A 14,939-nucleotide genomic window follows, 5' to 3' on the forward strand; every position below is an offset into this window, starting at 1 on the left:
CGCCGCGCAGCTGTCCCGCGGCCTGACGGGCACCTCTCGGCGCACAAGCCTATTCCTCAGGGACACGCTCGCCTCCCACCAGCCCCCAGGCCCACGCCCCCAGGTACCTCTCCCAGATGGAATCCTCTTCGCAGGCGCCCTGGTCGTCCGTGTCCGGCGAGCAGGAAGAGCGGGAGCTGAAGGAGGGCCTCCTCAGGCTAGCGGCCGTGGCTGTGGAGGGCCCGGGCTGCTGTGCCCAGCGGGGACACGGAGCGGCGTCCAGGGACGCCGGGGGAACGGGCGAGCCCGGCCCAGGAGAGAGCAGCAGAGCGCGGCCGGACTCCGCCGGGCTCGGCTCTGGGCAGGCAGGCGCGGCTGGCCGACGCCTCCCCGGACGGCGGCCCAGCAGCCGTGCGCGCTTCCCGCGCGCGCGCGCGCCGCCGCCGCCCAGAGGCTCCCTGGCCGCTGCCCCGCCCCCCCCCCCCCCCCCCCTCAGGCGGTGGACTGCGGACAGGGACAGGGACACCCTCCTGGGAGAACTCCTGGGGCCCCGCCCACACGCTCGCTCTCGGGGAACTGCAGCCTCCTCGGGTCTGACTGCAATGCCACACCCGAAACCATGCAACGTCTAGAAGAAAACATAGGCAGTATGCCCTTTGACAGCAGTCTTAGCAGCCTACTTTCAAGTACCATGTCTGACTGGGCAATGGAAACAAAGTACAAAATGAACAAACGGGACTACATCAAAGTGAAAAAAAATCTTCTGCACGGCAAAGGAAACCATCCACAAAACCAAAACACAACCTAACAACTGGGAGAAGATACTTGCAAACCATATATCGGATAAGGGGTTTATATCCAAAACACAGAAAGAACTCCGACAGCTCAACAACAACAAAAAATCAACAACCCGATTAAAAAGACGGGCAAAAGATCTGAGCAGTGACTTCTCCAAAGAAGGTATACGGGTGGCCAACAGGCATATGGAAAGGGGCTCAACATCATTAGCGATCAGAGGAAGGCAAATCAAAACTACAAGGAGAGGTCACCTTCCTCTGGTCAGAATGGCTCTAATTAACAAGACAGGAGACAAGTGTCGGAGAGGATGTGGAGAGAAGGGAACTCTCCTACACTGCTGGTGGGAGTGCAGACTGGTGCAGCCACCATGGAAAGCCGTATGGAGTATCCTCAGAAAACTAAGAATACATCTACCATATGTATGATCCAGCTAGCCCACTGCTGGGTATTTATCCAAAGAACTGGAAAACACCAATGCAGAAAGACACATGCACCCCTAGGTTCACTGCAGCATTATTCACAACAGCCAAAACTTGGAAGCAACCTAGGTGCCCATCAAGGGAAGTATGGACAGAGAAGATGTGGTGTGTATACACAATGGAATGCTACTCGGCCCTAAGAAACGATGAGATCCGGCCATTTGTGACAACGTGGATGGACCTTGAGGGTATTATGCGAAGTGAAATAAATCAGAGGGAGAAAGTCAAACACCGTGTGATCTCACTCATGAGTACATGATAAAAACAATGACGAACACGCACAGAGCAACGGAGATTGGATTGGTGGTTACCGTAGGGGGAGGGGGGGAGGGGAGAGAGCCAAAGGGGCGACGAGGCTCACATGTGAGGTGACGGACTATAATTAGTTTTTGGGCGGTGAACACGACGTAATCTACACAGAATTCGAAATGTATTACAACGTACCTCTGGAAAGCTACGTGATGTTAGAATCCACTGTCACTGCAATAAAGTAAAATAAAATAAAATAAAACAAAATAAAATAAAGAAGTGTAGGAGCCTCAAGAGGCTAACAGGCTTTTGCAAAGTTATTCTAGGGATTTTTACGGCTTGGCTCAGGGCGGCAGACACCAGCCTGAGACACAGCTGTGACATAGCCACGAACTTCAACTCGACTATATTCCGACTGGAGGGAAGTCAAAACTACTGTAATCATAATTTATTGAAGGCTTCGCTTTGTGCCAGATCCTGCGCCGACTGCTTTGCACCAACTGTCTCGTTTAATCCTCACATCCAAAAGGTAGGTTACCGTTATTCTCCCCATTGTAAAGGTGAGGAGAGGAGGCGGAAGCAGAAAGATGGCAACCTGCCTGGAATTCACAGAAGGATTCTCTAGGTAATGACATGACTTTTGGACAAGACTTAAAGGTTTAACACATGACAGTGAAGACGCAGATCCCAGTATCACAGAACGTGAAAAACACTGAGTCCTGCCAAATGGATTAAAACACTAACTATGGATCCTCACAATCTCTTGGCCTGTTTTCTCAGGTGAGGGAAAACCCGGTGTGGAAAACCGTTGAGGAGATGTCTGCAGATGAGGACTATGGCTGGTCTTTAAAGCCGGGAACTATCCCAGTAGATTCTGAGTCAGTGGGTCCAGAGTAGGCCTCGAGCGTCTCCGTTCTTTGACAGAGCCCCACAGGCTACACTCCCGTGCCCTTGGAGTTGGGAAGTACCGTCAGGCGCTACATCAGGACGTTTCAGTCAACAACGGGGGTCCCAAAAGATTAGTCCCATAGAGCCAAGGTGTATAGGAGGCTCTGCCATCTAGGTTTATGAACTCCGTGGTGCTTGCACGCTCACGAGATTGCCTGACCGTGACGCACTCCTCAGAACCTAGCCCCACTGTTAAGCAAAGCATGACTGCACTGCCTTAGATTCTCCACGGTTCCGGACCCTGCACGGTTTAGATGACTGCACACGCAGAGGGCACCGCGTCTGAGGCAGAGAGCGGCTGGAGTCACAAAAGCTCTCGACAGAGAGTCAAGGAAAGGCGTGCTCTGCTTACACGACTCTCTACTTTTCTCTGGGTCTGAACTATTTTACAGCTAATCTACTTTTTTTAACCGAGCAGCTTTGCCAAGAAAAAGTTACCAACAAATACCAGCCAAACCAATATAAGCGATACCTATTAAATAAGCCTGACCCTACTAGGCTACTGACAAGGCTTTTATTTCCCTGGGATAATCTGGACAGCATTAGATTCTGTTACCAAGAGCAGCCAAGTCGAGGGAGATTATTTCTAATTCCACAGTGCCACAGATGCGGTCAGTAGCAACTGCAAGCTGGAAAGGAAACAAAGCCGGGTGTAATCCATTCCGGTTCACACGTTGCACGAGGGACAGCCTCCAAGCCTTGAATACTTATGTATGCATTTATCCATTTATTTAATCAACCACTACTAACGCCTACTGAAGGCCAGACACTGCTCTAAGTACTTTACGGACATGAAATAGCCTCTAACCTTTACACTCACCTATGGAGTGTGTGTTATAATCATCCCCGTTTTACAGATCAGGAAACTGACACACAGAATGGTACAGTAACTTGCCCAAGTTCACACAGCCCGTAGGTGGCAGAGCTAGGACCCATGTGACAGAGTCTGGCTCCAGAGTCCACGTGCTGAATCACCACGCTTAGTCTCCGAAAACCTATAGAAAGCGCCAGCCTCAATCGAAAGGTTTTCTTTTCCCCACCCTACAGTCCCTACGCGGCGGCCCCAGTCTCCAGGGCATGCTTTCAGCTCCTCTGACAGGCCATCCTCCTCCCTTGCCCTGTCCCAACGCTCTCCCGCACAAGTCCTCCTTTGCTTTTAGGCATCTGCTCTCAGCTTAAACATCACTGCCTAAGTCACAAAGTCTAACAGTAAATGCCGTATTTCTCAGCACTCAACACAGAATGGCTTTTACGTATCTCCTAGGTAATTAGTTGCTGCCTATCTGTCCTTTCCAACTAGGCTGCGAGGTCCAGTACGTCAAACACCCTGTCAGTCTTGCCCACCAAGTGTCCAGACCACTGAACACGCACCGACCCGAGGAAAGGAAGTCCCAAAGTCAACTCTCCAGACTTTCTGTGGAAGGAGGGAACGAACGGAGCACCCTCCAGCCTCACGCTTTCTTTGCCAGACTTTCAAGTGTGGGACACACACCTGTGCTCACAATGCTCCCCGGACAGCCCCCACTGCACCCCTAACAGGTAGACTTCTGCCCAGTCAAGGCCTTTGGAAAGCACTGGCTCTGCACACGAATATTATGCGGCCCTCGACAGGCCACTTCCCCTGAACCGGCCTGAGCTTCAGGGCCACGACAGGCTTCGTGAAAACCCCAACGGAACGTAGCCTCGAAAAGAGGGAGACCTGCACCCCTCAGAACGCATCGAGACCAGTGTCGTTACCGACGTCGCGTCTGGCCTTCCAAGAAGCCAAGACCACGGGCGCCGCTTCAGCGCCCGACTCCCGGGCACCGCATCCCCAGGCTGGCCCCTGGGCAGGTGCCCGGCACACACCGCCCGTTCCACGAACGCGTGAAGCGCACGAAGAGACCCCCTCGCTGCCCGCGCCGCGCAGCTGTCCCGCGGCCTGACGGGCACCTCTCGGCGCACAAGCCTATTCCTCAGGGACACGCTCGCCTCCCACCAGCCCCCAGGCCCACGCCCCCAGGTACCTCTCCCAGATGGAATCCTCTTCGCAGGCGCCCTGGTCGTCCGTGTCCGGCGAGCAGGAAGAGCGGGAGCTGAAGGAGGGCCTCCTCAGGCTAGCGGCCGTGGCTGTGGAGGGCCCGGGCTGCTGTGCCCAGCGGGGACACGGAGCGGCGTCCAGGGACGCCGGGGGAACGGGCGAGCCCGGCCCAGGAGAGAGCAGCAGAGCGCGGCCGGACTCCGCCGGGCTCGGCTCTGGGCAGGCAGGCGCGGCTGGCCGACGCCTCCCCGGACGGCGGCCCAGCAGCCGTGCGCGCTTCCCGCGCGCGCGCGCGCCGCCGCCGCCCAGAGGCTCCCTGGCCGCTGCCCCGCCCCCCCCCCCCCCCCCCTCAGGCGGTGGACTGCGGACAGGGACAGGGACACCCTCCTGGGAGAACTCCTGGGGCCCCGCCCACACGCTCGCTCTCGGGGAACTGCAGCCTCCTCGGGTCTGACTGCAATGCCACACCCGAAACCATGCAACGTCTAGAAGAAAACATAGGCAGTATGCCCTTTGACAGCAGTCTTAGCAGCCTACTTTCAAGTACCATGTCTGACTGGGCAATGGAAACAAAGTACAAAATGAACAAACGGGACTACATCAAAGTGAAAAAAAATCTTCTGCACGGCAAAGGAAACCATCCACAAAACCAAAACACAACCTAACAACTGGGAGAAGATACTTGCAAACCATATATCGGATAAGGGGTTTATATCCAAAACACAGAAAGAACTCCGACAGCTCAACAACAACAAAAAATCAACAACCCGATTAAAAAGACGGGCAAAAGATCTGAGCAGTGACTTCTCCAAAGAAGGTATACGGGTGGCCAACAGGCATATGGAAAGGGGCTCAACATCATTAGCGATCAGAGGAAGGCAAATCAAAACTACAAGGAGAGGTCACCTTCCTCTGGTCAGAATGGCTCTAATTAACAAGACAGGAGACAAGTGTCGGAGAGGATGTGGAGAGAAGGGAACTCTCCTACACTGCTGGTGGGAGTGCAGACTGGTGCAGCCACCATGGAAAGCCGTATGGAGTATCCTCAGAAAACTAAGAATACATCTACCATATGTATGATCCAGCTAGCCCACTGCTGGGTATTTATCCAAAGAACTGGAAAACACCAATGCAGAAAGACACATGCACCCCTAGGTTCACTGCAGCATTATTCACAACAGCCAAAACTTGGAAGCAACCTAGGTGCCCATCAAGGGAAGTATGGACAGAGAAGATGTGGTGTGTATACACAATGGAATGCTACTCGGCCCTAAGAAACGATGAGATCCGGCCATTTGTGACAACGTGGATGGACCTTGAGGGTATTATGCGAAGTGAAATAAATCAGAGGGAGAAAGTCAAACACCGTGTGATCTCACTCATGAGTACATGATAAAAACAATGACGAACACGCACAGAGCAACGGAGATTGGATTGGTGGTTACCGTAGGGGGAGGGGGGGAGGGGAGAGAGCCAAAGGGGCGACGAGGCTCACATGTGAGGTGACGGACTATAATTAGTTTTTGGGCGGTGAACACGACGTAATCTACACAGAATTCGAAATGTATTACAACGTACCTCTGGAAAGCTACGTGATGTTAGAATCCACTGTCACTGCAATAAAGTAAAATAAAATAAAATAAAACAAAATAAAATAAAGAAGTGTAGGAGCCTCAAGAGGCTAACAGGCTTTTGCAAAGTTATTCTAGGGATTTTTACGGCTTGGCTCAGGGCGGCAGACACCAGCCTGAGACACAGCTGTGACATAGCCACGAACTTCAACTCGACTATATTCCGACTGGAGGGAAGTCAAAACTACTGTAATCATAATTTATTGAAGGCTTCGCTTTGTGCCAGATCCTGCGCCGACTGCTTTGCACCAACTGTCTCGTTTAATCCTCACATCCAAAAGGTAGGTTACCGTTATTCTCCCCATTGTAAAGGTGAGGAGAGGAGGCGGAAGCAGAAAGATGGCAACCTGCCTGGAATTCACAGAAGGATTCTCTAGGTAATGACATGACTTTTGGACAAGACTTAAAGGTTTAACACATGACAGTGAAGACGCAGATCCCAGTATCACAGAACGTGAAAAACACTGAGTCCTGCCAAATGGATTAAAACACTAACTATGGATCCTCACAATCTCTTGGCCTGTTTTCTCAGGTGAGGGAAAACCCGGTGTGGAAAACCGTTGAGGAGATGTCTGCAGATGAGGACTATGGCTGGTCTTTAAAGCCGGGAACTATCCCAGTAGATTCTGAGTCAGTGGGTCCAGAGTAGGCCTCGAGCGTCTCCGTTCTTTGACAGAGCCCCACAGGCTACACTCCCGTGCCCTTGGAGTTGGGAAGTACCGTCAGGCGCTACATCAGGACGTTTCAGTCAACAACGGGGGTCCCAAAAGATTAGTCCCATAGAGCCAAGGTGTATAGGAGGCTCTGCCATCTAGGTTTATGAACTCCGTGGTGCTTGCACGCTCACGAGATTGCCTGACCGTGACGCACTCCTCAGAACCTAGCCCCACTGTTAAGCAAAGCATGACTGCACTGCCTTAGATTCTCCACGGTTCCGGACCCTGCACGGTTTAGATGACTGCACACGCAGAGGGCACCGCGTCTGAGGCAGAGAGCGGCTGGAGTCACAAAAGCTCTCGACAGAGAGTCAAGGAAAGGCGTGCTCTGCTTACACGACTCTCTACTTTTCTCTGGGTCTGAACTATTTTACAGCTAATCTACTTTTTTTAACCGAGCAGCTTTGCCAAGAAAAAGTTACCAACAAATACCAGCCAAACCAATATAAGCGATACCTATTAAATAAGCCTGACCCTACTAGGCTACTGACAAGGCTTTTATTTCCCTGGGATAATCTGGACAGCATTAGATTCTGTTACCAAGAGCAGCCAAGTCGAGGGAGATTATTTCTAATTCCACAGTGCCACAGATGCGGTCAGTAGCAACTGCAAGCTGGAAAGGAAACAAAGCCGGGTGTAATCCATTCCGGTTCACACGTTGCACGAGGGACAGCCTCCAAGCCTTGAATACTTATGTATGCATTTATCCATTTATTTAATCAACCACTACTAACGCCTACTGAAGGCCAGACACTGCTCTAAGTACTTTACGGACATGAAATAGCCTCTAACCTTTACACTCACCTATGGAGTGTGTGTTATAATCATCCCCGTTTTACAGATCAGGAAACTGACACACAGAATGGTACAGTAACTTGCCCAAGTTCACACAGCCCGTAGGTGGCAGAGCTAGGACCCATGTGACAGAGTCTGGCTCCAGAGTCCACGTGCTGAATCACCACGCTTAGTCTCCGAAAACCTATAGAAAGCGCCAGCCTCAATCGAAAGGTTTTCTTTTCCCCACCCTACAGTCCCTACGCGGCGGCCCCAGTCTCCAGGGCATGCTTTCAGCTCCTCTGACAGGCCATCCTCCTCCCTTGCCCTGTCCCAACGCTCTCCCGCACAAGTCCTCCTTTGCTTTTAGGCATCTGCTCTCAGCTTAAACATCACTGCCTAAGTCACAAAGTCTAACAGTAAATGCCGTATTTCTCAGCACTCAACACAGAATGGCTTTTACGTATCTCCTAGGTAATTAGTTGCTGCCTATCTGTCCTTTCCAACTAGGCTGCGAGGTCCAGTACGTCAAACACCCTGTCAGTCTTGCCCACCAAGTGTCCAGACCACTGAACACGCACCGACCCGAGGAAAGGAAGTCCCAAAGTCAACTCTCCAGACTTTCTGTGGAAGGAGGGAACGAACGGAGCACCCTCCAGCCTCACGCTTTCTTTGCCAGACTTTCAAGTGTGGGACACACACCTGTGCTCACAATGCTCCCCGGACAGCCCCCACTGCACCCCTAACAGGTAGACTTCTGCCCAGTCAAGGCCTTTGGAAAGCACTGGCTCTGCACACGAATATTATGCGGCCCTCGACAGGCCACTTCCCCTGAACCGGCCTGAGCTTCAGGGCCACGACAGGCTTCGTGAAAACCCCAACGGAACGTAGCCTCGAAAAGAGGGAGACCTGCACCCCTCAGAACGCATCGAGACCAGTGTCGTTACCGACGTCGCGTCTGGCCTTCCAAGAAGCCAAGACCACGGGCGCCGCTTCAGCGCCCGACTCCCGGGCACCGCATCCCCAGGCTGGCCCCTGGGCAGGTGCCCGGCACACACCGCCCGTTCCACGAACGCGTGAAGCGCACGAAGAGACCCCCTCGCTGCCCGCGCCGCGCAGCTGTCCCGCGGCCTGACGGGCACCTCTCGGCGCACAAGCCTATTCCTCAGGGACACGCTCGCCTCCCACCAGCCCCCAGGCCCACGCCCCCAGGTACCTCTCCCAGATGGAATCCTCTTCGCAGGCGCCCTGGTCGTCCGTGTCCGGCGAGCAGGAAGAGCGGGAGCTGAAGGAGGGCCTCCTCAGGCTAGCGGCCGTGGCTGTGGAGGGCCCGGGCTGCTGTGCCCAGCGGGGACACGGAGCGGCGTCCAGGGACGCCGGGGGAACGGGCGAGCCCGGCCCAGGAGAGAGCAGCAGAGCGCGGCCGGACTCCGCCGGGCTCGGCTCTGGGCAGGCAGGCGCGGCTGGCCGACGCCTCCCCGGACGGCGGCCCAGCAGCCGTGCGCGCTTCCCGCGCGCGCGCGCGCCGCCGCCGCCCAGAGGCTCCCTGGCCGCTGCCCCGCCCCCCCCCCCCCCCCCTCAGGCGGTGGACTGCGGACAGGGACAGGGACACCCTCCTGGGAGAACTCCTGGGGCCCCGCCCACACGCTCGCTCTCGGGGAACTGCAGCCTCCTCGGGTCTGACTGCAATGCCACACCCGAAACCATGCAACGTCTAGAAGAAAACATAGGCAGTATGCCCTTTGACAGCAGTCTTAGCAGCCTACTTTCAAGTACCATGTCTGACTGGGCAATGGAAACAAAGTACAAAATGAACAAACGGGACTACATCAAAGTGAAAAAAAATCTTCTGCACGGCAAAGGAAACCATCCACAAAACCAAAACACAACCTAACAACTGGGAGAAGATACTTGCAAACCATATATCGGATAAGGGGTTTATATCCAAAACACAGAAAGAACTCCGACAGCTCAACAACAACAAAAAATCAACAACCCGATTAAAAAGACGGGCAAAAGATCTGAGCAGTGACTTCTCCAAAGAAGGTATACGGGTGGCCAACAGGCATATGGAAAGGGGCTCAACATCATTAGCGATCAGAGGAAGGCAAATCAAAACTACAAGGAGAGGTCACCTTCCTCTGGTCAGAATGGCTCTAATTAACAAGACAGGAGACAAGTGTCGGAGAGGATGTGGAGAGAAGGGAACTCTCCTACACTGCTGGTGGGAGTGCAGACTGGTGCAGCCACCATGGAAAGCCGTATGGAGTATCCTCAGAAAACTAAGAATACATCTACCATATGTATGATCCAGCTAGCCCACTGCTGGGTATTTATCCAAAGAACTGGAAAACACCAATGCAGAAAGACACATGCACCCCTAGGTTCACTGCAGCATTATTCACAACAGCCAAAACTTGGAAGCAACCTAGGTGCCCATCAAGGGAAGTATGGACAGAGAAGATGTGGTGTGTATACACAATGGAATGCTACTCGGCCCTAAGAAACGATGAGATCCGGCCATTTGTGACAACGTGGATGGACCTTGAGGGTATTATGCGAAGTGAAATAAATCAGAGGGAGAAAGTCAAACACCGTGTGATCTCACTCATGAGTACATGATAAAAACAATGACGAACACGCACAGAGCAACGGAGATTGGATTGGTGGTTACCGTAGGGGGAGGGGGGGAGGGGAGAGAGCCAAAGGGGCGACGAGGCTCACATGTGAGGTGACGGACTATAATTAGTTTTTGGGCGGTGAACACGACGTAATCTACACAGAATTCGAAATGTATTACAACGTACCTCTGGAAAGCTACGTGATGTTAGAATCCACTGTCACTGCAATAAAGTAAAATAAAATAAAATAAAACAAAATAAAATAAAGAAGTGTAGGAGCCTCAAGAGGCTAACAGGCTTTTGCAAAGTTATTCTAGGGATTTTTACGGCTTGGCTCAGGGCGGCAGACACCAGCCTGAGACACAGCTGTGACATAGCCACGAACTTCAACTCGACTATATTCCGACTGGAGGGAAGTCAAAACTACTGTAATCATAATTTATTGAAGGCTTCGCTTTGTGCCAGATCCTGCGCCGACTGCTTTGCACCAACTGTCTCGTTTAATCCTCACATCCAAAAGGTAGGTTACCGTTATTCTCCCCATTGTAAAGGTGAGGAGAGGAGGCGGAAGCAGAAAGATGGCAACCTGCCTGGAATTCACAGAAGGATTCTCTAGGTAATGACATGACTTTTGGACAAGACTTAAAGGTTTAACACATGACAGTGAAGACGCAGATCCCAGTATCACAGAACGTGAAAAACACTGAGTCCTGCCAAATGGATTAAAACACTAACTATGGATCCTCACAATCTCTTGGCCTGTTTTCTCAGGTGAGGGAAAACCCGGTGTGGAAAACCGTTGAGGAGATGTCTGCAGATGAGGACTATGGCTGGTCTTTAAAGCCGGGAACTATCCCAGTAGATTCTGAGTCAGTGGGTCCAGAGTAGGCCTCGAGCGTCTCCGTTCTTTGACAGAGCCCCACAGGCTACACTCCCGTGCCCTTGGAGTTGGGAAGTACCGTCAGGCGCTACATCAGGACGTTTCAGTCAACAACGGGGGTCCCAAAAGATTAGTCCCATAGAGCCAAGGTGTATAGGAGGCTCTGCCATCTAGGTTTATGAACTCCGTGGTGCTTGCACGCTCACGAGATTGCCTGACCGTGACGCACTCCTCAGAACCTAGCCCCACTGTTAAGCAAAGCATGACTGCACTGCCTTAGATTCTCCACGGTTCCGGACCCTGCACGGTTTAGATGACTGCACACGCAGAGGGCACCGCGTCTGAGGCAGAGAGCGGCTGGAGTCACAAAAGCTCTCGACAGAGAGTCAAGGAAAGGCGTGCTCTGCTTACACGACTCTCTACTTTTCTCTGGGTCTGAACTATTTTACAGCTAATCTACTTTTTTTAACCGAGCAGCTTTGCCAAGAAAAAGTTACCAACAAATACCAGCCAAACCAATATAAGCGATACCTATTAAATAAGCCTGACCCTACTAGGCTACTGACAAGGCTTTTATTTCCCTGGGATAATCTGGACAGCATTAGATTCTGTTACCAAGAGCAGCCAAGTCGAGGGAGATTATTTCTAATTCCACAGTGCCACAGATGCGGTCAGTAGCAACTGCAAGCTGGAAAGGAAACAAAGCCGGGTGTAATCCATTCCGGTTCACACGTTGCACGAGGGACAGCCTCCAAGCCTTGAATACTTATGTATGCATTTATCCATTTATTTAATCAACCACTACTAACGCCTACTGAAGGCCAGACACTGCTCTAAGTACTTTACGGACATGAAATAGCCTCTAACCTTTACACTCACCTATGGAGTGTGTGTTATAATCATCCCCGTTTTACAGATCAGGAAACTGACACACAGAATGGTACAGTAACTTGCCCAAGTTCACACAGCCCGTAGGTGGCAGAGCTAGGACCCATGTGACAGAGTCTGGCTCCAGAGTCCACGTGCTGAATCACCACGCTTAGTCTCCGAAAACCTATAGAAAGCGCCAGCCTTAATCGAAAAGTTTGGTTTTCCCCACCCTACAGTCCCTACGCGGCCCCAGTCTCCAGGGCATGCTTTCAGCTCCTCTGACAGGCCATCCTCCTCCCTTGCCCTGTCCCAACGCTCTCCCGCACAAGTCCTCCTTTGCTTTTAGGCATCTGCTCTCAGCTTAAACATCACTGCCTAAGTCACAAAGTCTAACAGTAAATGCCGTATTTCTCAGCACTCAACACAGAATGGCTTTTACGTATCTCCTAGGTAATTAGTTGCTGCCTATCTGTCCTTTCCAACTAGGCTGCGAGGTCCAGTACGTCAAACACCCTGTCAGTCTTGCCCACCAAGTGTCCAGACCACTGAACACGCACCGACCCGAGGAAAGGAAGTCCCAAAGTCAACTCTCCAGACTTTCTGTGGAAGGAGGGAACGAACGGAGCACCCTCCAGCCTCACGCTTTCTTTGCCAGACTTTCAAGTGTGGGACACACACCTGTGCTCACAATGCTCCCCGGACAGCCCCCACTGCACCCCTAACAGGTAGACTTCTGCCCAGTCAAGGCCTTTGGAAAGCACTGGCTCTGCACACGAATATTATGCGGCCCTCGACAGGCCACTTCCCCTGAACCGGCCTGAGCTTCAGGGCCACGACAGGCTTCGTGAAAACCCCAACGGAACGTAGCCTCGAAAAGAGGGAGACCTGCACCCCTCAGAACGCATCGAGACCAGTGTCGTTACCGACGTCGCGTCTGGCCTTCCAAGAAGCCAAGACCACGGGCGCCGCTTCAGCGCCCGACTCCCGGGCACCGCATCCCCAGGCTGGCCCCTGGGCAGGTGCCCGGCACACACCGCCCGTTCCACGAACGCGTGAAGCGCACGAAGAGACCCCCTCGCTGCCCGCGCCGCGCAGCTGTCCCGCGGCCTGACGGGCACCTCTCGGCGCACAAGCCTATTCCTCAGGGACACGCTCGCCTCCCACCAGCCCCCAGGCCCACGCCCCCAGGTACCTCTCCCAGATGGAATCCTCTTCGCAGGCGCCCTGGTCGTCCGTGTCCGGCGAGCAGGAAGAGCGGGAGCTGAAGGAGGGCCTCCTCAGGCTAGCGGCCGTGGCTGTGGAGGGCCCGGGCTGCTGTGCCCAGCGGGGACACGGAGCGGCGTCCAGGGACGCCGGGGGAACGGGCGAGCCCGGCCCAGGAGAGAGCAGCAGAGCGCGGCCGGACTCCGCCGGGCTCGGCTCTGGGCAGGCAGGCGCGGCTGGCCGACGCCTCCCCGGACGGCGGCCCAGCAGCCGTGCGCGCTTCCCGCGCGCGCGCGCGCCGCCGCCGCCCAGAGGCTCCCTGGCCGCTGCCCCGCCCCCCCCCCCCCCCCTCTCAGGCGGTGGACTGCGGACAGGGACAGGGACACCCTCCTGGGAGAACTCCTGGGGCCCCGCCCACACGCTCGCTCTCGGGGAACTGCAGCCTCCTCGGGTCTGACTGCAATGCCACACCCGAAACCATGCAACGTCTAGAAGAAAACATAGGCAGTATGCCCTTTGACAGCAGTCTTAGCAGCCTACTTTCAAGTACCATGTCTGACTGGGCAATGGAAACAAAGTACAAAATGAACAAACGGGACTACATCAAAGTGAAAAAAAATCTTCTGCACGGCAAAGGAAACCATCCACAAAACCAAAACACAACCTAACAACTGGGAGAAGATACTTGCAAACCATATATCGGATAAGGGGTTTATATCCAAAACACAGAAAGAACTCCGACAGCTCAACAACAACAAAAAATCAACAACCCGATTAAAAAGACGGGCAAAAGATCTGAGCAGTGACTTCTCCAAAGAAGGTATACGGGTGGCCAACAGGCATATGGAAAGGGGCTCAACATCATTAGCGATCAGAGGAAGGCAAATCAAAACTACAAGGAGAGGTCACCTTCCTCTGGTCAGAATGGCTCTAATTAACAAGACAGGAGACAAGTGTCGGAGAGGATGTGGAGAGAAGGGAACTCTCCTACACTGCTGGTGGGAGTGCAGACTGGTGCAGCCACCATGGAAAGCCGTATGGAGTATCCTCAGAAAACTAAGAATACATCTACCATATGTATGATCCAGCTAGCCCACTGCTGGGTATTTATCCAAAGAACTGGAAAACACCAATGCAGAAAGACACATGCACCCCTAGGTTCACTGCAGCATTATTCACAACAGCCAAAACTTGGAAGCAACCTAGGTGCCCATCAAGGGAAGTATGGACAGAGAAGATGTGGTGTGTATACACAATGGAATGCTACTCGGCCCTAAGAAACGATGAGATCCGGCCATTTGTGACAACGTGGATGGACCTTGAGGGTATTATGCGAAGTGAAATAAATCAGAGGGAGAAAGTCAAACACCGTGTGATCTCACTCATGAGTACATGATAAAAACAATGACGAACACGCACAGAGCAACGGAGATTGGATTGGTGGTTACCGTAGGGGGAGGGGGGGAGGGGAGAGAGCCAAAGGGGCGACGAGGCTCACATGTGAGGTGACGGACTATAATTAGTTTTTGGGCGGTGAACACGACGTAATCTACACAGAATTCGAAATGTATTACAACGTACCTCTGGAAAGCTACGTGATGTTAGAATCCACTGTCACTGCAATAAAGTAAAATAAAATAAAATAAAACAAAATAAAATAAAGAAGTGTAGGAGCCTCAAGAGGCTAACAGGCTTTTGCAAAGTTATTCTAGGGATTTTTACGGCTTGGCTCAGGGCGGCAGACACCAGCCTGAGACACAGCTGTGACATA

The sequence above is a fragment of the Equus caballus genome, unplaced genomic scaffold (genome assembly GCF_041296265.1).
Source record: "Equus caballus isolate H_3958 breed thoroughbred unplaced genomic scaffold, TB-T2T haplotype2-0000437, whole genome shotgun sequence".
Taxonomy (NCBI): domain Eukaryota; kingdom Metazoa; phylum Chordata; class Mammalia; order Perissodactyla; family Equidae; genus Equus; species Equus caballus.